Below are 27988 nucleotides of genomic sequence, written 5' to 3' on the forward strand. Positions count from 1 at the left end.
CTTGACTAAACTTGCCAACTGATTCTCAGAAGCCTTTTTGTTAATGAGGCCTCTAATTTCTCCATTTTCCATTATTTTCCTTCAATTTCCTCCTCATATGCTACCTGTCACATTTTACCTTCCTTTTCTCCTAATTTCCTTTATTTTCATAAATAAATGTGCCAAAAATGCCTTTTTCCTTTTAATGCCATTTCCTTTGCCAATTTCCTTAGCCAAAGACACACATCCAGTGATGCCCACTAGGATTTCTTTTCCCAACATTTAGCTTGGAATAAATGTCCCTTAACCGTGGTCTTATTTTGCCTTTATTAACCTTTATTACATGAAATTTTCACCAGGGTTGTTACAACATGGCTATTTTGAGAAGAATTTGTTTACAACCTGTTGGTGATTTATTTTGGGCAAACAACAAGTCACTCAGAGTTAGCACTACATGCAAAAGTTATTAGTCCAGTTTGATCCTTTTTCCCTCATGCACAACTAAGGCATGGTTCCTTTTTTTTGGCTTCTTTAATGACAAAGTTGAGATCTATATGCAAGGGATAAACATTTTCTTAGGCATCTTACAGTAGAAGGTTGTTTTCATTGTTCTTCCATCAAGATCAAACAAATTTCTTCCACCACAACATGCCATGGAACTTACACAGCTTGTAATGTGCTGATCATTATGGTCGGATTTAGTCTTTTGATTAACATATTGAATAGATTCAACTATGTTGTGTCATTAGCTCTTTGAATCCCATTGTTGATTATATGTTCAATTGTGTTTCCAAGGTTTTGGTTTTCTTTTCCATGCACTTATTTTAAACTCTTGTTTTGTCTTAAGGCACACATTCATTTCATTTGTCTGATCACTGTTGGATTTAGTTTAACAAATCTGATCTCAACCGTAATAATTCAAATCATGAATTGACTCTTGTTCTTGAGTGCTTCTAGGAATCTCAAGGGTGGTTTAGTGTGCTAATCTGATTGGATTGTTATGTAGATTTGCGTATTAGTTAAAAACATACACAAGGTTTAGGGACAAACCCCCGAGACTGGAAAAGCACCAATCCAAAGAGAGAGAAAATAATGGCAACGTGATTAGTTTTTTAGAGTTATTGCCTAAGTCAATTGGTGTAGATTCACGTGATAACACACATCCAGATTCCTAAGTCTCCAACTTGTTGATCTAACCTAGTCTCCTCATCCAATTTTTGATAAAGATATGCTTGAATCTCCAATCACATAGCCTTTGGACCTCTAATACCCAGATACCATGTTGATAAAATAGATTGCAAGCAAGAAACCATGTAGTATGTATTGTATATTTTATTAAATAAGAAAAATTTTAATACATGACTTCAAACATAACAACAATAACTCCCAAAACTAAGGGAGTATGTTTGAATGACTTTATTAATTTAGTTAGTACCTAGACTCACTTTATTAATTAATCTAGACACTAAGTATTTATACAAACTTAAGTTAACAATGGTCATTAATCTCTATCATAGTTGAGGATCTCCCAAGGAGAAATATCCTTCATCTTGACTATAAAGATGAGAGAGGAATCCCACTCCTTTTAGCAAGAGAAGAAAATGGTATTTAAGATGTAAATGGGGTTGTGACACACTTAGTATAGAAAGAATCAAACTGAGAAGGTACTTTCAGGATGACTTCAAATCCTCCATTAGACCTGATAAACTTGTGAACAACGACCAAAAGTTTCTTCAAAAGTAGAGCAAGCAAGTAAAGAGGTTGAAGCTTAATCACATTTTAAAGTCTAAGGGACTTGAAACAATACAAGGGAACACAATTTTGGATGAGAAAAGGGCTATCTGCAGCGATATCCTTTGCTTGATCTAGTGGTGAGTACAAACTTGCACTTCAAGAATCCAAGGATCTAAATTTATCATAGATATAGTAGTTTGGCCAAATCGACAGTCCTAATTTTTGGAAGATGCTATAAAAGTTTAGATAATATCTTCATCTTATGATGGAAATCAAATAGGTAGTCTCTAGTTTTGGTTTGCATACGATGAAGGCCTGAAGTAAATACTTTGAATTTTAATAGAAATTTATTTTCCCTTTAACATCTTATTTTATGTTGATATTATCTGAAAGACAAGTATTGTCATCAATTAATATTATCCCATATAAACTGCTTCATGGAAAACTCTACTACTCAATAACACATAATAATAAATTTGGTCTTTATTAAATGTTTCAAACTACTAATTAAGTATATTCATTCATGATAAGATAATATAGGTTTATTAGTGTCCAACAAATGACCAAAGGTAGGTCAACGAGACTGCTCAGTGCAAAGGTCAGTATAAGCATAACTAACACAATACTAAAAAGAAGCAATAAAATGATCTGAACACAAGTACAAGGGAAAGAACCAAAATGATCTAAATGCTCACTATCAAATGAAGGAGAGGGTGTTCTCCTTTGAAGTTGAAAGGGAATCTCTCTTACCATTTGAGACCAAAAGGAAAGAAACATTGTATAGATGACTAGCCAAAGGAGATGGATTTGGTCTAGGGATGTGTCTCTCTTTGGAAGAGGTGGCCCTCTGCCATGTGGTGGTAGGAGGGGGTTGCCTACCAATCTGGCATGAAAAACAACTCCATGTGGGTCTCATTGTAGGGGGTTAAGTTGTCTCTCGAATTGGAATGGTTCTGCAATTTTCCTGCCTCTTGTTGCCCCTATCTATAAGCACTAAGAAGAAAACTGTGATCCACCTAGTAGTGTCCTATCAAGGGGGGCAGAGGGAGGGTAGGATAATGTGAGTTGTGGACCTAACAACCTCTCCCAAGTATAAGGTTTGACATCGCTAGGCTAGGTAGCAACAAAAGTTGGAGAGGGAGTTATGGCACTCCTTGAATATAATAGAAGTGACCATGTATTTCATTGGAACATGGACACCTAAAAATGCAGTGCTCCCTTGTCTCTATCTCCTATATATGGCATATCCAACATAACTTATCCTCTTGTGACGTTTTGCGCTCATCTTCCAACATAAGCTTATCATTGCACACTCAAAACTAACCTAAGGGGATCCTAATTCCATGCATCAAGTGTCAAAGAGTGTAAGTGAATCAACACTATAAAGTTGTCTCTGAGAGCCAACAAGTGCTCTACATAAAAGGCCTTCTTCAGTCTCAAATCCCCAAGAGGGGAATCCAAGTGACCTAGATATACTACTTGTACATATCCTCCCGGATAATCCCATCTATCTTTTGCTTATTAGAGAAAAAGTGACCAGGAGCATCCAAAGTGTGTTTGAATGGGGGAAGATGATCTATCAATATACTGATGGATGGAAAGAAACAAGAAGCTTCTAAACACCAGCACTGTGCTCTCCCAAAAGGGGGGAAATTGGGAAATGGCCTCTAAAGATAAATAAGCAAGATATGGGTACCAATGTCTACCTAATATTGAGTAAATCTCTAAAGCAGATAAAACAACTCTACCAATCTAAAGGTAGTCTAGATCTAGAAAGGGTTTATTGAAAACTATGTATGGATGATGGACTATGGGATCATCCTCTTGCATTTGATGATGCAACACATTAAGTGGGCTTGTACTCAAGGTCACTATAACCTAGCCTAAGTCCTAATCTAACTCGAGTAAGCTTGACCTACATACATGAGTAATAATATATCAAGCCCTCCCTTGGAGATAACTTTGGTATTAATTTGTAATATCTTAAGCCACAACCCTCAAGTAGTTACACAAAAGAAAAACAATAGAGGTGTTGTCTCTATTACAGCGGATTTGGACCTTTAGCTTGAGGATGCAATCAAGGTTTATAAAAGGAGGAAAGATATAGGGACTTACTTGAAAGCACCTATAGAAGTGTTTGCAACATATGATTTCTATTTTCATGCAGCAGTGAATTCTGGTGATACCTCAAAGTTTACTGACCCTTGTTCTGATCCTGAGTTGTGGAATGATTGGCATGAATTCAAAGAGAAATGTGGAAATGAGTATACCTCCAGAACTTCAAGATGAAACCCTTCGTTTTCCCAACAGAAAAGAGCCCAATAGAACCCTCTCCAAAAATGTGCTCATGCCTTCACTGCAACCCTCCCTGTGATTATGAGTCAGTAAGCGAGACTACTATGAAGAACAGAAAGAGGATCAATACTAGCTGAACTCACTTCCAGTTATGAGAAAATGTGGTCATAAGGTCAAGCATGATGACCGATATCAGAATCTGCCTTTGGGTTGGAGTCATAAGATGTTCCAAGGCAGCGACAGGACCATTGTTTTGAGGTAGGGGCCATTTTTTATTCCAAGTCTTGTTGATCCACTGGTTCATTTGAGCATTGATCTGTTGGTTACAAGGGATATGTAAAGTTTCAACCCTTTAAAGATGGAATCACCCTTCCTTCGATGTAGATATTTTGGATTCCTCTCACACAGATCAATCTTCAAGATTTTGGATTCCTCTCACATAAATTAGTCTTCAAGGAGGCTTCAAGAAAATGCTACTCCAAGTTTTGGCTAAAAATCACAGATAAGCCTTGTTCAAAAAAACCCTCAACAAAATTGCTCTTGATGCCTTCACTGCGAAATAATGCACTCACGGGCACGATAGCACCACGATAGTCGACTCTAATTTTTTATTTTTGCTTTACTTGCCTGTATTTTTATGTGCTTGGCCACAATACTCAATAAAAAATACCTTAAAATAATTATATTCCTATATGATATATAGAAACCTAATATCCCCTTATTATATTGTATGATTTTTTTTATTTTTTTTCACCCCAATATAAACTTGTGATGTAATATGGGTATGTCAATGAAGCCCCCGTGGTGGTTTCATTACCATCTAGCATAAGGAAAGCTTAAAATAAATCGAGAAGAATAAATAAATTTGATGGTTTAATACTGGATTTAGGCCATTGTTGCGAATTGGTTATGCACCTAATAAATCTCAGAGATGATTACCTTCATTTATTGGTCTAAATATCATTTTTTAAATAATAAATAATTGCATAGAAGTGAAGGATTTACTAATATCATAGGATATGAATAGCACTCTTCTCGAGGTGATACCGAATATGAAGAGGGTAAATTTTCCAAATTGGATAAACAAGTCAACGCAAAAGTCAAACGTGCTAACCAACTGGATTTTTGCAACGCGCTCAAACCCACGACCACCAGGTTCAGAGCCTTGGGCTCTACCAACTTTGATCCTAAAATTTTAATGCATATTTGGGAAACCATAAATCACTCGGCACAATTTATATTTTACAAGTTAACACATTTTTATTGAAAAATCTTCGGCGAAAATCACATAGAAAAACTTATATCGACCTGTTTCGAACCATCCACTGTGGTTCATCGTCAGAAAGCATCAAATACCTTTCATATATTTAATATGAGGGCATGGGATAACATATATTTAATATGAGGGCATGGGATAATTTAATCGTGTATTTTCTTTTTTCTATCGGCAACCATAATGTCGAAGCTCTAAAAAATTTGTGGTTTCCCAGCTGGTTTATTTTTTTTTGGTAATCAAAGGCTTCATTTCCATTTTTCATCGAGATTGGAAGACTGGTGCACAAAGAAGTGAGAGGTGGGTTGTCTCAGTATGAACCAAATAAAAACATATTATATTTAAATTATATTAAGAAATTTAATAAAGTTTTGGTTACACGTCAGTTTAACTTTAAATATATGTGTTTAATGTATCCTAAATTGTAAAATATGTCGATTTCGCACTATTGCATTTAATTTATATATAACCATTAATATATTTAGAATAATAATAATGAAACTTCAAGCTATAGAATTATGACTGTAGGCACGAAAATTATTATGGATGAAGTTTCAATTATCTTCAGTTACAACCACATTTTGGAAATGTATACATGCAAGGGTCTCTACTTGTTTAATTGGTAACATGTAGCTTCTGGTCCTTGCAATATGCTAATTATATATATTTTTCATGGAATTCACCCTCATTAATAATACTGGGATGTGATGTTCAAGTGGATACCCTATTCATTATTCAAAATATCATTGTAATTCTTTCAAGATTAGTGCGAACGTAGGATTGAATTTCTTAAGATCCCATAAATATTAAATATAAGTGAATTTTGTTAGTTTAAATTTAAAAATTATAAATTTTGAATGTATGAAATTTAAAATTCTAAATGTGTGAAGGTGTGAGATGACTCAAAGTAAATTAATTCTCAACTATTAATTTATTTTTCAACTATTTAAAAAATTAGATAGGAAAAATTTGAAATTTTGAATGCACCTATTATCACCCTAAGAAACTCTCCTAGGTTGTATATCAGAGATGCTCGGGAACATTACAAACTCAACAAAAAGTTGGATAAATAGTGGATGAATGAAAGAAATGCTGCATATTCAAGCGAGATAACCACTTCTACTATGCTTAACCCTAGACATGGGTGAACACCCCTAGACTACAAGGCTTTAGACCACCAATTACTCACAGTTTAAGGAAAATGTGATGATGGAGAATACTGATCACACCAGCAGATGCACAGAACCCTGTGATGGCCAGCTGCAACCAGTGAAGAGGTCTATAAATCTATTTCCTAATACACAGACAAGATGACGACTCTCTAGCATTAAAATAACAAAAACCTGCATACAAATTCAATGATACATGCTAGATCCAAACACAGAGGTGGGATGACAGCCCTCTAATGCTAAACATCTACAGCACATGAATAAATGCATAACAGGCACAACCTGGAACAAAGAAGAAGAAGTGGAAAATGAGCAATTAACAACAAAAGAAGCTTGTATTAGCTGAAACTGAAGACCAGACGCTGCAGGTATCACAGTAGTTACAGTCTCTAGAAGTTGAAGCTTACAACAAAATAACATTCATCAACCTATTACATTCTGTCTTCTGGATATATATATTGAGGTTGGTTTACAAAAACAGTCTGCTAAACTATGCGTGGAGGGGTCATAATGGACCACCAACCACATTAATTCTTTGAAATGGGCCTTTGCTGCAGTTTGACTGCTTTAATGGATGAATTTGATCTTTCTGGTGCTCTGTAGTCCTTCCTGAACAGGTAGAGTATAATATGTACAAAGCTCCATAACTGATTAATGCGGTTATCTGCTCGAGGTCGTCCATTTTCTTCTTGGCCATGCTCTTCTTTAAATGCAGTGGTTGCAGATTGAATGTGCCGAGTACAGGTAATTGATGGTTGATGTCCTTCGCGAGCTCGAAACAGTCAAAGTAGTGAAGACAGTATGGTGGAGGTGGGCACAGGAGGAGAACAATTAATGGCCGTCAGATCCACGGATGAACGACAAAGATCACATCGGGAGGAGGTATCGGGAGGTGATGTGGATGGAGCAACAAGGGCCATCGGATTTGGATGCGGCAGATCTGACGGTGATCGGGAGCGGAAGCCGCGCGAAGAATAACGCGCGGGAGCACGGTACGGTGGCGGGAAGTAGTTTCCCCGCACTGCTTATGGGCTGTGGTGGTTTACGTACATGGCGGGTGCGATCAAATAAAAACACGACGCGTGGCATATGAAAACCACTGTCCCCGCGGGTTAACGTGCGCGCAAGTCGTGTGATCGAGGAAAGCACCCACCATTGATGACTCGATGGACGGTCGGATGGCGGGGACATACACGATGTTTAATGTGCAGGGAGAAGACGAAGACTGTTAGATTAAAGCACGACAATCAACAGCTATGGCCACGACGGAAGGTTATATGAGCGCGGGTCCATAGGTTAAGCGTCCGGGAACTAAAGAAAAGGGTTATGCAGAGTTTAAACAAATAAAACAGAGGTAGTATGATCTTGGTGCCTGGGAGTTAAAGCAAACAGGTTTATGCGAGGTTTTAGAATAAATAGAGATAGCGGGGGGGTTAGGAAATATGAGCGGGGTGAAAGGGAATACAGGTTTATGAAGGATTTTGGAGGAAACTAAGAACAACGGAAGTGATGAGAATATGAGAAAATGAAGGAGGGGGAAGGACAAGACTGCAGCAAGTTTTCTTTTAGCATAATACAATATGGCAAAGCTGTCCTTGACCCTCAACTGTTCAAAATTGTAGCAGAGCTAACAATGGCTCCTTCTGGGGATGAGATCCTCCCTGTGAGGTCTCAAGAATCTGCAGACCAATGCCTTCGTGCAAAACTAGCTTAAAAACATTTGCCTAGTATCCATTGGGCATGGAGTCAAATTAAGCCTACTCCTAAAACTGAAAAAGAAATTGCTTACAACTATTAAGGCCTGAAAACTTAAAACTTCAAAAATTGCCCATTTTCCGGGCCATCAAAATTGTTGCATGTCATCTGGTTCATCATAGATCAGCAAGACATGATTTATTTGATCCTATACCTCAAAGAGTTTAGGGCATTTGAGCTTAATAGGTAGAAATGGATCAACCTTCATCTCCCTTCTGTGTATTTTCCTCCTTGGATGTTCTTTACAAGGGCCTTTGTACACCTAATGAATAATCATGACTGCTGTGTACTTGTCTGTGTCTTTTGTAGTCTGCACAACTAATATGAAAGATGCACCATTGTATTCTTATGCAGGGGACACAGAGACATTTTCTGCTCCTGTATCTTACTCAAAACAGTCCACATCCGAGTAGGAATTCCAAGACTGTGCATCCTCTTCTTCTATTATCTGATAAGCTGCCTTTTCAATCTGTGTGGAGGCCATCTGAGCAGGTTCAATCATGGGGCTGAGCACGATGGTAGGCTTGTCATCTTGCATATTGACAGAGTCAGTGGAGGTTTGTGTGGTTTCTAGCTCAAGGGCTTCAAGGATAGGCTTTCTAAATACTTCACTCCTCACCAACTCTACCAGAGGCATATATATTTTCAATTTCTGGACTTCTGACTCAAAGCTGAAAGAAGAAGATAACTTATCAGAACCTTTTACCTCTTGAACTGGAGCTTTGAGGATGACTGAATTAGTTGCTGGTCTTCTCTGCCTGCTATTCTGTGACACTGTTGGACAGCAGCTCTTTGGGCAGAATTTTCTTTGACATTCTTTGCATTCGACCTCAGGTTATATCTTTGCTGCTGTTCAACTTGTAGGACAGCTTCTCTATCCCATTCTTGACTGTCTTGTTCCTGCAACAAAGCTCTTCATAAGCAGCCAAAGTAAAAAATGCAGCGCTGCCTTTATCTTCCATGCAGTGAATTTCATCCTCATTCTCTTCAAATTGTTCCTCCTCCATGACTACATTTTGGAAAGGAGCTTTAACCTTCTGTTCTTCTTTTGATTCTTCACCCCTCTGCATAATTTGTAACTGCTCATTTGCTCTTCTAAATGGATTTTGATTTCTTGGAGTAAATGTGTTTTGCTGCCTTGTTTTTCCTGAATTTTGCTCAACCTTTAGCTTAGAAATTTCAGCAGCCAATGAATCTATCATCTTAGTCATTTTATCTAATTTAGGTTCTGAAGATGATGTAGAAGAAGTAGAAGCTTGACCTCTCTGCCTCCTTCTGTCTGCTTGATTTTTGAGCTTTTCTGCAACCATGATATTAGATTCTACTTCTAGAGCTACATCCTGCATGTTGCCAATGTAGCACATCTTCTTTCTCTCAATAACAGGCAGAAATCAGAGTCAAAGGCATTAGCATAGGTGAGTTTGGCAGAGGTAGGAGTAGGCTTTACCTCAGCTGGTATCTTACTATACATACGGTTAAATCTTTTATTGAAATCAGGCAAAGATTCCCCATTTTCCCTCTTCAGGTTACCAAACTCTGTGTGGTAATACAACAAGTCCTTTTTATCTTCCCATTGCTTCAAAAATGCATCATCTAAGGCTTCAATATCTGTTATAGATCTCTGGGGTAATTCTCTGAACCACTTCCTAGCCTCTCCATCAAGGCTCTGAACAAAAACTCTCATCCACACATCATTTTCACTTATATCTAAATTATCAGCATAACTGTAAAAAGCTTCTAGGTGCTCCTCTGCTGTTACTGCCTCTGTTCCAGTAAATTTAGGCATATATTTTTTATATTCTCCCACAGGTATAGGATTTAAAGGAACAGGCAAGACTAAAGGTCCATATCTAGCAGCAACAATTCTTTCTATCTTCGTAGGTGCTTGCTGTCCTGCCATGATTGGAATATGTGGAAGAATACTAGCAGATTGAATAGCAGGAAATAATGTGATGGATGGCAGAGACAAAGGGATGTTTTGGACTGAATGGGAAGTTTTCTTTGGACTGAGATTCAAAGGGGAACTAACTGAACAAGGGGCTGAATTAATTTCTGAAGGAGTTTCCTTATTAATAATGTTGATTTCTAAATGCTTAATCTGTATATCTTCAGCTACAACTTTATCTTTCAAAGATGAATGAGATTTCTTAGGCTTACCTGATCCTGATGTCCCTTTCTGTGATGCTTTCTTCAATTTGACAGTGCTCTCAGCATCAGGCACTGATTCAGCTGGTGATTTCTGAGGATTTATTCGAGTATGTCTCACAAACTGAGCCAGAACTTCAATGTGGAGTCGCCAAAGGATGGTCTTCCTCCAATGGAGTCACCAGATAGATGATTACAGCCAGAAACTGTGTTCAAGCCTTGTCTATCATCAAAGCTTGACACTGTGTCGTTCTCCCAGGGAAGCTGAGATTCAATTCTCCTCTCCCCAGAAACAGCGTCAATTTATGTTATCACCCCAAAAAACTCTCCTAGGTTGTATATCAGAGATGCTCAGGAACATTACAAACTCAACAAAAAGTTGGATAAATGGTGGATGAATGAAAAAAATGCTGCATATTCAAGCCAGATAACCACTTCTACTATGCTTAATCCCAAACATGGGTGAACACCCCTAGACTACAAGGCTTTAGACCACCAATTACTCACAGGTTAACGAAAACGTGATGATGGAGAATACTGATCACACCAGCAAATGCACAGAACCCTGTGATGGCCAGCTGCAACCAGTAAAGAGGTCTGTAAATCTGTTTCCTAATACACAAACAGGATGACAGCTTTCTAGCATTAAAATAACATAAACCTGCATACAAATTCAATGATACATGCTAGATCCAAACACAGAGGTGGGATGACAACCCCTCTAATGCTAAACATCTACAACACATGAATAAATGCATAACAGGAACAACCTGGAACAAAGAAGAAGAAGTGGAAAGTGAGCAATTAACAACAAAAGAAGCTTGTATTAGCTGAAAATGAAGACCAGATGCTGCAGGTATTACAGTAGTTACAGTCTCTAGAAGTTGAAGCTTACAACAAAATAACATTCATCAACCTATTACATTCTGTCTTCTGGATATATATTGAGGTTGATTTACAAAAACAGTTTGCTAAACTATGCGTGGAGGGGTCATAATGGACCACTAACCATATTAATTATTTGAAATGGGCCTCTGCTATAGTTTGACTGCTTTAATGGATGAATTTGATCTTTCTCGTGCTCTGCAGTCCTTCCTGAATAGGTAGAGTATAATATGTACAAATCTCCATGACTGATTAATGCGGTTATTTGCCCGAGGTCATCCATTTTCTTCTCGGCCATGCTCTTCTTTAAATGTAGTGGTTGCAGATTGAATGTGCCGGGTACAGGTAATTGATGGTTGATGTCCTTCGCGAGCTCGAAACAGTTAAAGTAGTGAAGACAATATGGCGGAGGCGAGCACAAGAGGAGAACAATTAATGGCCGTCGGATCCACAGATGAACGACGGAGATCACATCGGGAGGAGCTATCAGGAGGTGACATGGATGGAGCAACAAGGGCCGTCAGATCTGGACGCGGCAGATCCGACGATGATCGGGAGCCGAAGCCGCACGGGAGCACAGTACGGTGGCGGGAAGCGGTTTGCCCGCACTGCTTATGGGCTGTGGTGGTTTACATACAGGGTGGGTGCAATCAAATAAAAACATGATGCATGGCATATGAAAACCACCGCCCTCGCGGGTTAACGCACATGCAATTCGCGCAATCGCGGAAAGCGCCAATCGTTGATGACTCGATGGATGGTCGGATGGCGGGGACATACATGATGTTTAATGTGCGGGGAAAAGACGAAGACCGTTAGATTAAAGCGTGGCAATCAACAACTATGGTCACGGTGGAAGGTTATATGAGCACGGGTCCATAGGTTATGTGCCTGGGAACTAAAGAAAAGGGTTATGCAGAGTTTAAACAGATAAAGTAGAGGCAGTATGATCTTGGCGCCCGGGAGTTAAAGCAAACAGGTCTATGCGAGGTTTTAGAATAAATAGAGATAGTGGGGGGGGGGGGGGTTAGGAAATATGAGCTGGGTGAAAGGGAATACAGGTTTATGAAGGATTTTTGAGGAAACTAATAACAACGGAAGTGATGAGAATATGAGAAAATGAAGGAGGGGGAAGGACAAGACTGCAGGAAGTTTTCTTTTAGCATAATACAACATGGCAAAGCTGTCCTTGACCCTCAACTGTTCAAAATTGTAGCAGAGCTAACAACACCACAGTGGGAGATAAATAAAACTATAGTAGCTGCTTTAAAAGACCACATTTAGAAGTTTTATTTTTAAATAAACAATTAATATTATACTAAATACAGTATAGTATAGTATAGAATGTGAAGTAATTTTTTTTTTATGTAAAGACATGCAAAATTAAAAAACAAAAAGATGGAGTTTCAGAATTTAAAGATAGTTACATGTGATTTTGAAAGTTTAATGTTATATAAAATGTAGAAGTAATAATAATATTGAATAAATAAAATTTGTATTCTGGTAAAAAAATTAAATATTTAGTTTAATTATGCCTTAAAGGGTTTCCCTCTGAAAAGAACTCCCTAAACTTCCACCTGTACCTTTGTGAGTCCTCTGATCACTTGTTAGACAATTAAAAATCTCCGTGCAGTCGGATGATTCTCTTGGTGATTAAGGTAACGAGGTAACTACCTACCTGTTACAGTTTCGCCCTCGATCTCATAGCTGAGGTTACTTTGCCCTCGATCTCATAGCTAAGGCACAACCTTCATTTCTACAATTCTTAACACGGAATTGTTCCATTTCTGCAACTTTTTCAACACTTTGAACACTGAGTTAGATTTCCCAACTAGTGGTATCAAACTCACAGCGAAATTTAATGCACAAGGAATGAATCTCCACACCCCAATCTCTTGGACCTGCAGCTCCACTTCGATATTATTCTTTGATTGTTGATATGGTGGTTTGCTCCTCACCTGGGATTCTTGTTTTTTCATTATTCCTATTCAAAGTGCACTTTCTGTAAATTGGCTATACGTGCATACTTTTCATAGATTAAATTCCCTATTTTCTATGACTGGTATGACAATTCTCCCTCAATGGGAGAATGCACAAGACCTTTATTTCTTTGGCCAGGTAATTGGTTACATTTGGTATTCTTTATTGTTTCCCTGTCATTATACATTTATGTTTTTTTAGAAACCCTTGGTTTCATTGACATAGCCTTTGTATGCTTTGTTTTGTTCAGGTAAATCATCAGTGACAGGTGTCAAATCATCGGTGACTCGTCACAACTTTTTTTTATAACCGCTGTCGCATACAACTACTCAGTGATGTAATTTTTTCTAGGTTCTTCTTTCTCCTTTGAACCGCTAAAAGAATTCAATGGGTTTACTCACCATCTGGGTTATTGTTTTCTCTGCTTAATTGTATTCATGGTTGAATGCAGTTCCCCTAGGTTTATAGATTACGACACTATCCAAGTCTTAATTTTAAGCTTTGTACAATAGAAAATGGAGGGTAATCCTTTAGAGGGAAGGTATTTGATTTCAACTTCATTTTTGCAATGCTTACCCTTCAGATTATGGAGCGAAGAAGTATTTGCTCAGGAAAGCTACAACCATGGCGAATAGGTCTTGCCACTTATATTATCAATTTTTAGGTAATCAAAGATCCTCGTATTTAACAATTTGAGAGAACTATCAAGAAACATTACCTTATGGCATGCATGTCCGTAAAAGTAATCAGGCTAAAACTATGTTTTGTTGTTGATGGAAGTCTCGACTATTGTTCATCATATTAAAAAATAAGAGTTAATTGATAAATCTAAGCTATTGTACATGAAAGGACCTGGAAACCCTAATTCAGCAGCAAGCCTAGTGATCTTCGGTGGAAATCTAGATGTGAAGGAAAGAAAAAGGTATTTCAATTATTCTGAAGGGACTGATTTGCCTTGTGGTTTTGCCAATTACCATACCCCAGGGTTCCTTGTGTCTGAAGAAGACAGGAAGGCCATGGAACAGTGCAAGGGGGTTGTGGTAATTTCAGCTATATTTGGAGCCTATGACAAGATTAAGCAACCCAAGAATGTTAGGAAAATCACAGCAGAAAACATTTGTTTCTTCATGTTTATGGACAATGCAACTCTCACAGTTCTTTCCAGATACCAGATCAAGCCCAATGAGTCTCATAGAATTGGAATTTGGCACATTGTTTTGCTCAGGGAGTTGCCATACAAGGAATATGTAATGAATGGCCTCATACCCAAGTATCTTCCCCACAGGCTTTTCCCAAACCGTGTTTACAACATTTGGATGGATGCCAAGCTACAACTTGTTGTTGATCCTTTGTTAATTTTGGAAAATCTCCTTATAACTCACAACGTTGATATTGCTATCTCAAAGCATCCTTACAATACTCATACCATGGAGGAAGCCATTTTTACAGTCAGATGGAGAAAGTGGAGCAAAGAAGCTGTGAGATATCAAATGGACAGTTACTGTGCCGATGGCTTGCAACCTTGGAGCTCTAAAAAGCTTCCCTACATTAGTGGTATGAGAACTCAGCTTTGCTCACATGTGCACCATCGTGACAGAGCTTTTATTAAAGGAGGTGTGACATGGGGACAGATTTTGATTGAGATGGTACAAATATATGAGTCCAGCCACCAGCTTAGATGAACAAAGATGCATATATTCTCTATTATGCATTTGTCATTGTTTTGGCTGTATTGATTCATACAAAAATTTTGCTTGTCTACTCTTATTGTGTAATGGTTTATCTTGCCAATTTCAGTCTCCCTTCCCTACATCAGTAGTATGAGAACTTCAACTTTGCTCAATTATGGTGAAGTTTTAGTGTGATAGCATCTACGATTTGTTTTGAGGTTGGGTCTCTCTTTAACTGATTTTTTTTATTTTGTGTGTTTTTGTTGGCATTACAGATGTGCCCGACATTGCACTAATATTGAGAAAGCACACCCTTCCAACGAAGCTATTTTCTTGCTTGTTATTCAATGAATTAGAAATCTTCAATCGTCGAGATCAGTTGCCATTTGCATATGTAAGAGACATGATGACAACTAAAGTGAGGATTGACATGTTCGAATCAGCCATTTTTAATACAATAACAAATGAATATCGACACTTGCAAAGTCAATCGAAGCATTTTCAAAGAGCATCCTTTGGACCTGCAAATTTATTTGGGTTATGAATCCAAAGCCTGCAAATCGTATTTGGACAGAATGTGGGTTTTATATTCTGTTTGATTGTATTAATTCATTTCAAATTTGATTGGTTGCTAAGATTACAGCTTGTAGAAGCTATCAATTTTTTAAACTATGAAGGGTCATGAAATAACAGAATATGGGAGGATCCATACCTGCAAATTTAACCAATCCATGATGTTGATGGATGCCATGGGTGTTAATTTTGTTCTAGATTGGATTAGATGAGTGATTTACTTCTCAATAATTGAAATCATTTTTACTACCTCTGCCAACAAGAGATGATAGAGATTGTGCACCTATATCTAATATGTGTATTGCATTTAATGGAGTTGATAGAGACTAAATTGTTTTTCTATGTGAATTCTAGTGGTGATTCTAGTTATACCGGAAATCAAGGAAAATACAATCATTGTTTTGGCTGTATTTGGTTCATACAACAATTTTTCTTGTACACTCTTATTTTGTAATGGCTTATGTTTCCAATTTCAATGTCCCTTCCCTACAACAGTGGTATGAGAACTCAACTTTGCTCAATTATGGTGAAGTTTTAGTGTGATAGCATCTGCGATTTGTTTTGAGGTTGGTTCTCTCTTTGACTAATTTTTTGATTTTGTGTGTTGTTGTTGGCATTACAGATGTGCCTGATACTGCATTGATATTGAGAAAGCACACCCTTCCAATGAAGCTATTTTCTTGGTTGTTATTCAATGAATTAGAAATCTTCAATCCTCAGGATTAGTTTCCATTTGCATATGTAAGAGACATGATGACACCCAAAGTGAGGATTGACATGTTTGAATTAGCCATTTTTAATACAATAACAAATGAATATAGACACTCTTACAAAGTCAATTGAAGCATTTTCAAAGAACCTCCTTTGGACTTGCAAAGTTCTTTGGGTTATGAATCTAGAACCTGCAAATCGTATTTGGACAGAATGTGGGCTGCATATGATGTTTGATTTTATTAATTCATTTCAATTTTTAATAATATATATTAATTACCACCTTACCATAACAATTTCTATTCCCTTCAACCCCAATCCTTCAAAACATAATACATGCTACAATTGATGATATTTGACATGTGCCTTCCTCTACAAATTACTCGGACTCTTTCACATTCATGAAATGAAAACCGATCTTGAAGAGCCTAATTCTACACTCTGTACCATAACAAAAGGTTTACACATTGTATGATATCATAAAAGCCAAGCAGTAAATGAAGACGCTTCGACTTTCCACAACCAAGCCACTATTGCTTCACAATGTCGATAGGAGATATTGTAGGGAGCTTTCCCTCAAGATAGTCAGGTTTCTCATGAATCCAATGAGAAGCAAACAACTTAAAACTCAAATGGTCCAATCCCAGGGTTCTGGATTTTGTAATGTCTCTGCCTTTCCTTTCACCTTTGTTGGAAGTTTAATACCTTGATGCCCAACACAAATATAAATGCAAAGAAAAATGAGAATCCGACCAGGGCTCTAGCTACTGCACCCATGAAATCATGCCTGTATCCAAAGTAATCATCAAAGAACTTTTTCAGTGGTTTTGTTCCCTCACCAAATACTTCCAGAGGGTCTGTAACGTCTCCATATTGTAATACAATGAGACCATAGATGCTCCAGGCAAACAGGCATTTCCAGTAGTACCAGATCCACCATTTTGGGATTCTCTGCATACATCCAGAAACCCATCATGACAAGATGATTACTAAGATGAATCAGTGATAATAAGTTGTTCAATTAGCTTCACTTGCTCAAAATGAAAATAGATATATGTGATGTTATTGCCTAGTTATATGGGATAATAAGGTTTAGTTGAAAGAAACAGGTTGCATACTAGTTTAGGAATGAAGAATCCTGAAAACAGATTGAAAACAGAGTAGAAAGTTGCAACTACTATTGAAGCCACTTTTTGGTTTGGAGTTATGGAGACTGTCATCATCCCATAATAGGTGAAATAGAGAAATGTGAATTATTTCAGGAAGAAGAACCACACAGACTTCTTAGTTGTCCAGTCGAAATGGACCATACTGTAGACAATAAGAGTGTACATAACTGTCTGGCCAAGTATGTATGGAAGCTTGATCACCACCTGTTAAAGTTTGTTTTTAATCAAAGAGTACATATGTAAATAGGAATCTGATCTGATTATGTGACTGCAAAAATGTGACAAATTCATAGGAATAGGAGAATTGAATAGTTTCCAGAATGCAGCTTGATGGTGTTAACACAATGGACAACTCCAAACATAGAATTAGCTCATACCCAAATCCAAAGGGTACCCTAGAATGTAGAAGCACCATGCCATCCTAATACGAGCTAGTGGAAAGATGTTGGCACATTGATCCCAAAGCTTGCTCTTGAATTGGAAATGCTAGAGGCCCATATTGTGCTTTATGGGCAATCTTTAGAACATAAACAGTTTGAATGTGGACAACATGATAGAGAATAAAATGAAACAATGAAATATGACTAACCTGAGCTAGAACATAAGGCAATACGAAGTACATTCCTGTAGCCTTTTCTCTGTAGAACACAATTCTCTCCGTTGCAATGACAGGTTGCACAATTGAACAACTGTTAACTCCCAAGAATAAAACTGCTCCATACAAGGTCCACGCCACGATAAAAATATCATTGTTGTTGTCTCCGATATGAAGTCAAAGCTATTTATTAGTTTCAAAGAAGAGCAAGAGTATAACATACAAAATAAGAGCAGTAAACATTTTTATGTTTTTTCAATCCAAACAACTTGATACTTTGGCCAGTAATCTATCTTGCGGAGTTAAACCTCAGGTACATACTGTTTTGTGCCAACCTTCTAGAAGATTTTTCCAAGGAGTAGAGCACAGACAAGTGTAAAGGAATATCTAACATCATTATAGTCGGGGCTTCACCAGTAAGTCCACCATTGCTTCCACAAACAACAATTGAACTGTCCAAAGAATGTTTGTGAATACTGGGTTGCAAAGTAAAGATCCGTTGCTTCTGGAGACAGAGACTTCAACTCTGTTACCAATGCTTTGTTCCGTCTTTATTTCCAAAAAGAGGAGAAAATGTTAGAAAGTGAGTAAGAAGTTGATAACCTTGTGTCCTGTAGACTTCTTGTAATGCTAGGTATCATATGCATAGAGAATCTGGGGGGTATATTAATAACTATAATGCTTACTTATAGAGGGAAGATTTCTTGTAATGCTCTGCAAAGTCTATCCCCAAACCATGTTCGGTAGCAACAGAGCTAACTTCCAACATCCATGTGGTTGGGTTGTATTTATCTTTTATCTTTGGTACCCCTGGATTAGCCTACAGTTTTTCGGGATGAAAATAAGAATATCAACTCACATTTGAGTTGTATAGAAGTAGTGCTCTATTCAAAAGTATTCCTTTACTAAGGACTACAACAATCTCCCAAGTTGTTACCTCAAAGTATTCAACAACCTTATGAGAATTCTGGCCTAGTGGCCCAAAGAAAATGACTTTCCCTCCTCTTTTCATCAACAACAGCTGAACCCATCATTGTAAGTCAGAAATCAATACTGAACTTTTAAAAAAAGGTTATAAGTTATTTAAGAACATAAGCCTTGGTTTACCTCATCAAAAGCTTCAAAGATGTCAATGCTGGGCTGATGAATGGTACACACAACAATCCTTCCAGTGTCTACTGTATTACACACAGTCCACATCACAATTGTAGCTGCTCTAGCATCTAAACCAGAGGTGGGCTCATCCATGAAAATTATATAAGGATTTGAAACAATATCCACAACTATTGTTAACCTTTTCCTTTGTTCAGTTAACAATCCAGATATACCTGGAAAACCTACCAATGCATCCCTTAAATTGTCTAATTCCACAAGTTCGATGACCTCATCAACAAAGGCCTACAAATAGGAATTTATTGCAAATAAATAAAATGACAATTTTGCATAATGTCAAAACAAAACACTATTAGACAAGAGAAAATCATAGTTGTAGACTTACAATTCTGGTTTCTTTGTCAACATCCTTTGGAAGACAGAGAAATGCTGAATATAACAAGGATTCTCTGACAGTAATCTGTGGAGAATGTATATCATTCTGTTGACAATAACTAGAAATCCAAGCAAATGTTTCTTGCTTTTTGGGAAATCCAGAGATTCGGATATCGCCCTCAATGTATCCTCCAGTCTTTCTTCCAGCTAAGACATCCATGAGAGTTGTCTTCCCAGCACCACTAACACCCATCAATGCTGTAAGAACACCAATTCTGAATGCCCCTGTAACATCCCGGAGCAATTGAAGCCTATCCTCAGTCACTCCTTGATATTTCATTTCCTGTAGACAAAATCAGAATTTTTCAGCCAAACTTTTCAGGTAAGAGAAGCCACAAAAATTGGCAATAGATGAATCACATAATAGACCAGTCTCAGGGCTCAAATTCATACAGGGGGCATATCAACAAAGTAATTGACATCTTCAAAAGACATGGCTAGTGCTTTGAATGGAAGAATCATTCCTCGCTTCGAAAGAACTCCTATTGCAGCCTCCAAACCCAATTGATCATTGCCTTCTAGATTAGTTGATTGGTTGTTCATTCCTCTGATCTGCATATCATCTGCATAACGAAGCAATGAAGACTTTGTTATATAACTCAAAATCATGGAGTTCATGCTCCATCTATTCCCCTTAATATGTTCATGAAACTCTAAACCAGACTAGGTTAACAATTGTCTTACAGGCATTATTGTCATCTGCAGAAGATCCTCTCCTTGATCTCGATGACTTTTTGTTATGTCCTTGCTTGGTACCATTCCCTTGGGCTTGCATTTTTCCAAGTTCTTCTTCGGATATGACAACTTGAGGTTTCCCAAGAGATATGCACAACAAAATTCCACATTATTTCATATATGAAAGGATTTGGTTAAAAGAGGATGAACATAGAGAGAACAACATATATTGTTCTAGAGAGCAACTCATGTTTTGCCAAATTAAAAAGCACATTTAAGAGGATTGAAAATCCCAATAGAACAGAAGCTCCAGCCAGTACCAATATGATTTTGGAAAGATGTTACGAATCTTTAGGGTAGAAACACCCAAATTTGTGGTATTCTTTGCAACCTGAGAGGCCAACACGGTTCCATGACACTAGTCACTTTCATGAAAGGATTTGAAATACTCTTCATAGTTAAAAATCTTCTTCAAGGAAAGTCAAGTTAGATCATTTCCATCTTTTCCACAATATTTCAATGAATTCTTAAAGCATTAAAATGTTAAAGCCTTACTATACTCCATCTAGGAGCAATCATCTCATTCACTGAAATTGAATTTTCTACATACATCAAAGGGGAACACCAGTATCCCCATATCCACCATTTTGGGATGTTCTTTGGAACAGAAATCAATTGTCAATCTTATTGTAAACTTATACTTCATTGTTTAAAACTAGAAGCCTAGCATATGGTTATAGTGACAAGTAAAGCCTGTCTTGTTTAACAAGATTTTCTAGATTTCAGTCTTAAATATTTCTTGGAGAGATTAAATGCCCGTGAATTTGAAATAAATAAAAATGCTAACCTCTAGGGAGAATAAATCTTCCAAGCATGAATATAAGTAGAATAAATATAAATCCTCTAGTATTAGCTAAGATCATTGTCCTGAAAATTCTTGCCATAAGATGGAACAGGGACGATGCCATCTGATGAACTAGGAAGATAACAGGAAATTGTCAAAAGAACCTGCCAGGGTAGAAAGATGGATGTCTTTTAAAAGGGGCAAATGCAATGAAAATATTAAGCTTCCATAACTAAAGGAGACAGTTTTGATAAATGATTGATGTGTAGATACTACCTGCTAGCTTCAGGGGAAAACTCAATGGTATAGTAAGCTATCAGCACCCAAACTCCAGCCTCCACCACTGACATTGGAATTCTGAGTAAAAATGTAGGAATAGTGAAGGCCCATGCAGGATAGAACAATAAATCCCATTGCTTGAAGAACATGAGAAGCCTGATAATTGTCATGGACAATTCTACAAATCCATTGAACATGTTGGCAAGGAGGCTGATAATAAGTGATCCAAGGTATATATTTGCATCGTTTCGGGACTGATGATGCATTTTAGTCTTTAGAATACAGTTGAGGTAATAAAGTCTCCAACTATAATTTGCAAACTGAAATAATTCTAGACAACAATTTTGCTTGTCCACTCTTATTGTGTAATGGTCTATGTTGCCAATTTCAGTCTCCCTTCCCTACAGCAGTGGTATGAGAACTCAAATTTTCTCAATTATGGTGAAGTTTTAGTGGGATAGAATCTAAGATTTGTTTTGAGGTTGGTTCTCTCTTTAACTGATTTTTTGATTTTGTGTGTTGTTGTTGGCATTACAGATGTGCCCGATATTGCACTAATATTGAGAAAGCACACCCTTCCAACGAAGCTATTTTCTTACCTGTTATTCAATGAATTAGAAATCTTCAATCCTCGGGATCAGTTTCCATTTATATATGTAAGAGACATGATGACACCCAAAGTGAGAATTGACATGTTCGAATCAGCCATTTTAATACAATAACAAATGAATATCAACACTCTTAAAAAATCAATCGAAGCATTTTCAAAGAGCCTCCTTTAGACCTGCAAATTTCTTTGGGTTATGAATCTAGAGCCTGCAAATCATATTTGGACAGAATGTGAGTTGCATATTCTGTTTGATTATATTAATTCATTTCAATTTTGATTGGATGCTAAAATTACAACTTGTAGAAGCTATCAATTTTTTAAACTGTGAAGGGTCATGAAATAACAGAATGTGGGAGGATCCATACTTGCAAATTTAACCAATCCATGATGTTTATGGATGCCATGGGTGTTAATTTTGTGCTAGATTAGATTAGATGAGTGATTTACTTCTCAATAATGGAAATCATTTTTACTGCCTCTGCCAACATGAGATGATAGAGACTATGCACCTATATCTAATATGTGTATGGCATTTAATGGAGTTGATAGACACTAAATTCCTTTTCCATGTGAATTCCAGTGGTGATTCTGGTTATACTGGAAATGAAGGAAAATACAATGAAACATGCTCTTCTGGACAACTGGTATCCAAATTGGGTGTACACCATGAATTCTTTTTTAACTCAAACAGAAACAAAGAATTTTTCTAGGTGGCTCTTAGTTGTCAACACAATCTTGAACTGAAATTTGGCACATGTTGTATAGGCTTGCATGTGCACCATCTTGATAGAGCTTTTATTAAAGGAGTGCGACATGGGATAGATGTTGATAATTACATTTCTCCATCTTATTTAGATTTGCCTATTTCTATGTCACCATTGCTCCTCAATTTATGCCTTACAGTGTTTCCTTTGCAACATTTGATGCAGATGCTACTTAGTTATATATGGGGGATTGTTAAGTTGTATCTTTTATGAAGTGTCTAAATTATATGAAGATTTATTAGATTTTTGAGTTAATAGGTAATTGAGTGTAAAATAATTATGAATAAAAAAATCATGAGTATGAAATTAATGATATATATTTTTTAACATTTATGTTATATTATATGTGAAGGTTAAGTTTTAATGAAACTTTTATGATGCATATAAATACCTACTAAAAATTAGAAAAGTTAGTACAATTGCTTATTAAAATTGATATTGTTTTAAGATGATCTGAAAAGGAAAAAATAAATAAATTATATGAGCTCTTTCATGTGTATAAATGGCCAAGTGTAGATTAGGAACCTTGTCTCACCAATTGATATAACTATTATTAAGCATAGCTAAATTTTTCTCTTTTATAATTATTAGCCAATAGAAATAAGAAATTCTTATCATTTTTAAAGGTTAGGTGAAACACTAGGCTCATATTTGATTACTTTCACAACTTTGAGATGACAAATTTAATGGAAAAAAGAAAAAAAGAAAGAAATAAAACTTGCAAGGATCATGATGTAATGGTGTAGAGAGAAGTGAATGTCTAGGAACAAATAGGATGGATTTAGAGGTTGTTTAGCTACAAGTGGTTGAATTCATAATTACTATTTATTAGGTTGTCTTGCTTCGAGGAAATTTCTTCTTGAAAGGGGAGGAACAATAATAAAAGAACTATGTGAACTAACACTTACCAAAAAAAAATGGTAAGGGAAACCTTGATACACTACTTATGGTATGATGGCACTAGACCAAACTAATACCTATAGGATGGAAACAAAAAGATAAAATGGGGAAAATGGGAAACACTTTAACGTAAAGGAAATAATCTCCTACCTAGTCAAGTATTATTGATAATTAAGTAAGGTTCCCCATTGAACAACAAAAATAAGGAAATTATTAGATAAAGGAAGTTGATTAAAGCTCAAACAACTTCCTTGGGGTGTATACCTAGTGAATAGCATAGAAGTGATAGGTTGAACCATGAAAATATAATAAATCCTATGACCGACTTATGTGATGATAGTGATGGAGTGTCTTTCTCTTAATGGCAAGGTCTATTAAGGATATGCACTAAGCGGATTCAACAACATGAATGATGATTACGAATGACTTTGAGGGTCACACTGATGACTTGTATAATTTAAAAAGTGTCAAGATAGGAAGTTGTGAACACTCATAAATAAGGAATGATAAACTAGGAAATTTTTTAAAGATTTAGATGGTCAAGGTTAACAATTTTCTACCTTCGGCAAAAGAAATCGACTATGCAAATTAACAAGAAAAATCCTAGCATGAAGTGTAAGAAGGAAGGTTGATGGAGATTATATAACAAGATCATGAGAAGAATTATGCATAAATTAACATATCAACAAGTAAACGGTGAATTTGACTAATCTATACTCATTATTTCACACGTGGATTGATGACCTATTAATACTTCATATTAAACAATGTCCTGAGTTTGTGACATTAAGAAGTTAATTTTCAAGCACACCAACCATATAAAACCTTTTGGTGGATGATAACAATAGTAGTAGTTTCATGCTTCAAATAAAAACCAAAGATAGTGTTTGAAAAGCCAAAAGCGAAGGGAAAGAATTCTTAGCCCAATTTGAGGAATAGTGCACCTATAATAAAATAGAACAAGTGGCATTGAGAAATGTAACACCCTCCTCCCACATCCACCCAAGTAAACATCCCAACCGGGGTAAACATGAGACGAGAGGCTACTATGATCAAATTCGACCTCCTATGTGGCCTTAAGGAAGTGGAGTCAGTTGAACATCACACATAGTAATCCAACATCATCAATAGAACCCTCAAGAGACAAGTCAACCACTGAGACAACCTGTCCCTAGGTTCCACTATTGTTCTATATCTCTTAGGCCATAGTTGCTCTCATGCTATGGGCAAGGGAGAGACCAGAGACCTAAAGTCACTCTCATAGGCCTAGCTACCAGTGACTGTGGACTAAAGTTTCTAGTTTTGTGCCAGTGACCCCGAGATTTAAGCCATTTTTCAGGCCAAGATCCTAGGCCACAGCCGAAAATGGAATGAAAGCTCAAAATCAAGTAAAGTATAGGGAAACAATGAAGAAAAATCAATAATTTGATCAAGACATTAACCAGATCCCTACTAGCCATGACAAAGATTTCATCAAACATATTGTCAACATTTAGCCTACATGTGTAAATAATAGAATTAAGAGTAGGGATCTCATACTTATCTGAGAATCACTATGAACCATTGTCCCCTCATGCCATTTGCTGTCTTATCACTTATTAGGTCATAGATACCATATCCATTCAAATAATAATAAAAACATGATGAGATCCATACACAGTTTCTGTCATAAAATGTGCAGATAACCAACATAATAGGAACATAAATACAATAAACATATCAACCATCAAAATCCATATATACACCAATAAATTTACACATGAAAATAAAGGGAATTAATTTGTCATTAATCAATGCAATGAACCAACTGGAGATGGGACTACCATGTAATTCCCCTGAACGATAGAATGGCTGAGCCAAATCTCTCTTCATCCATTCACCTCCGTGCCATATTCCAGGCATGAATGTGGGACTCAAACCAAAAGAACTCAACCAGGGCATACCGAGGCTAAACCTCCTCACCCTCATCAATAGAAACCATGATTTACTGTAATCCATCCTAGATCACCAGGCCAACACAATGAACACATCATAAGAGGCTTTATTGTGATCTCCACCTGATCATTAGGCTAAACAAGCATGGATGCCACCAGATTTCTCCACCTACACTTTGAGGATTTTTCTTGTCTCCTAGTCTCTCAAGCTTTACCGAATCCAAAGATCACTAGGCCCTAAACTGAGACCCAATCTCCAAGCTTTACTGTATATCCCAAACCCATGATTACTAGGCCCAACGGAGAGCAAACCACCTCTAAGATTCACCGTATATCCTTCCATTCATTGGCAATGATTCCTAGCCATCTGAGGCAACACAAACTCAAGCTTTACCGCAACCCATAGTGTGGTTCAGTGGTTGCTAGGTCATGTGTTCTATCATTTTGGAGATCCATCTCACTCAGCTTCAAATCCATCCGAAAATCCAGCTCAACCAAACATGAGAACCCTATCACACCATGGCTATCCAAAAATCGCAAGGCTAGGTTGAAAAACACTGTTACACCTAGCAAAACCCATGCCATGATAGAAAAAAATCACATGCAATTCCATGCATGCCAAATCTAGCAAGGAAAATACACATGCAAGTCGATACCTACAATGAAGCCTATTGTAGCTGCTTGATCATGCCTTTCCCTACTTGATCCTTTATTCCTCTTGCCTTCTTTTCCTTTCTTGCTCCAATGCGAAAGTGCTCCAAGAAAAACTCTAAGTATCCAAGAGTATGAGAGAGAGAGAATAATGAGAGTGCTCTAAAACTGAACTGACAAAAGGTTACCAACTGATCCTTAGAAGCGTTTTTATGAATGAGGCCTCTATTTTCTTCATTTTCCATTATTTTCCTTCATTTTCCTCCTCACATACAACTTGTGACCTTTCACCTTGTTTTTCTCCTAATTTCCATTATTTTCATAAATAATTGTGCCAAAAATGTCATTTTGCCTTTCCAATGCCTTAGCCATTGCCTTTGCCAATTTCCTTAGCCATAAAAAATTAAAGGAACCCCCTAGGATGTGTTGCCCAACATTAAGCTTGGAATGAGTGTCCCATTCATTCGTGGTTATTGTTTTTAATTTTTATTACATGAAATTTTCACGAGGGCTATTACAAGAAATGAGATTAGGCAATCTTTCTTAAGGCGAACCATGATGATTACTAGGTGATGGATAAACCACTCAAGATTAATTATCCCTTTGCACAAGTGGATTAATTATGAAAAGAAAATTAAACAATGTTGGCCTAATATCTGTGTGCCAATGAGTACATTTGATAAGCAAAATATGAATAGCGATCATGGAATTTTGATTTTGGTGTTGACGATTTAAGAGTAATTCTGCAACCAATAATATCTTAATGATGAATTTCACTAAATTTAATTGGGAAAGAAGAATACATGGCTAGAAGTTAAGGCTCATTTAAAATTTAATGATGTATTTAAAATGAGTATACCTATGGTGTAAATGATCAACTTCCTAGTTGAAAGAAGTGGAAATGAATATCTAAAAGTAATTGGCATATTGGTGAAAACATGACGCTAATAATATTGGTGAGATACCCTAAATCATAAAGGGATGTTGAATAATATTATTGCATAGTTGGTATTCATTGTTTATACAAACAAATGAAATTGATTTTTCTGATAAACCATGATAAGAATGCTTATAGTGTATTATTTTTCAATATCTGATAAGTATTGAGACGATTGTCATATTAATGATGTTTCATGATGTGATGGTATGTGGTAAATGGATATAGTTCTAATAAGAGGTTATTGATGCATATCTGGTGCTTATTTATTTATTTGTTATGGTAATGATGTTGTATGCTGATGATGGATATGATATGCATATGGATCATGATGTTATGATATGATATATATTGACAAGATAAGTTGTTGTTGTTACTTATGATTGTATTATGATATTAAGCATGTGCTAATTGTATGTAGATATGAAGTTGAGCCTATGGTTAGGTGGAGAGTCATCCCAAAAAAATTTGTTGTGGTTAGCGGGATTCAAATAACTTTCAACTCCAAAATCACAAGGAATATCGTCTTCACAAGTAAGTCAACTCTGCTCACGTTTTTTGGAAATTCTATGCTAATTAGTTGAATAGTTGTGTGTTGACCATTAATCGCATAAATTTATGTATTTAGTTGTATGTCTAATTTGAGGTTTTTACAGGGATAACCTGATAAAGAGTGGCTTTGAGGGGCTAGGGAGATGCAAACTCTGTGGGATGGACTTAGAAGATTGTATTCATATTTATTAAAATTGGTCATTCACAATTGCCATTTTAGGAGGAAATCTCTAGGTTATTGATGGATAATGTTCAGCTTGATCGTACCTCCATAGCATCTTTCCTCATATCTTGGGAAACTAGAGACAAAAATTATAGAGAAGTGGCTTTATATGTATTGTGGGGGATATGCCACACTAGG

The 27988-nt window shown here is 36.7% G+C and overlaps 2 pseudogenes; one reads left to right on the top strand and one right to left on the bottom strand.

Annotated features, from left to right (window-relative positions):
- The first annotated feature begins 11637 nt into the window (after positions 1–11637).
- Positions 11638–16301, top strand: LOC149260456 (alkaline ceramidase TOD1-like; annotated as a pseudogene).
- A 549-nt stretch (positions 16302–16850) lies between these two features.
- LOC149260457 (ABC transporter G family member 29-like) lies at positions 16851–25830 on the bottom strand (annotated as a pseudogene).
- Between the last annotated feature and the right edge of the window lie 2158 nt (positions 25831–27988).

This window comes from Pinus tabuliformis, chromosome 6 (genome assembly GCF_031772625.1).
Source record: "Pinus tabuliformis cultivar Carrire ecotype Pingquan chromosome 6, CPIR1, whole genome shotgun sequence".
NCBI lineage: Eukaryota > Viridiplantae > Streptophyta > Pinopsida > Pinales > Pinaceae > Pinus > Pinus tabuliformis.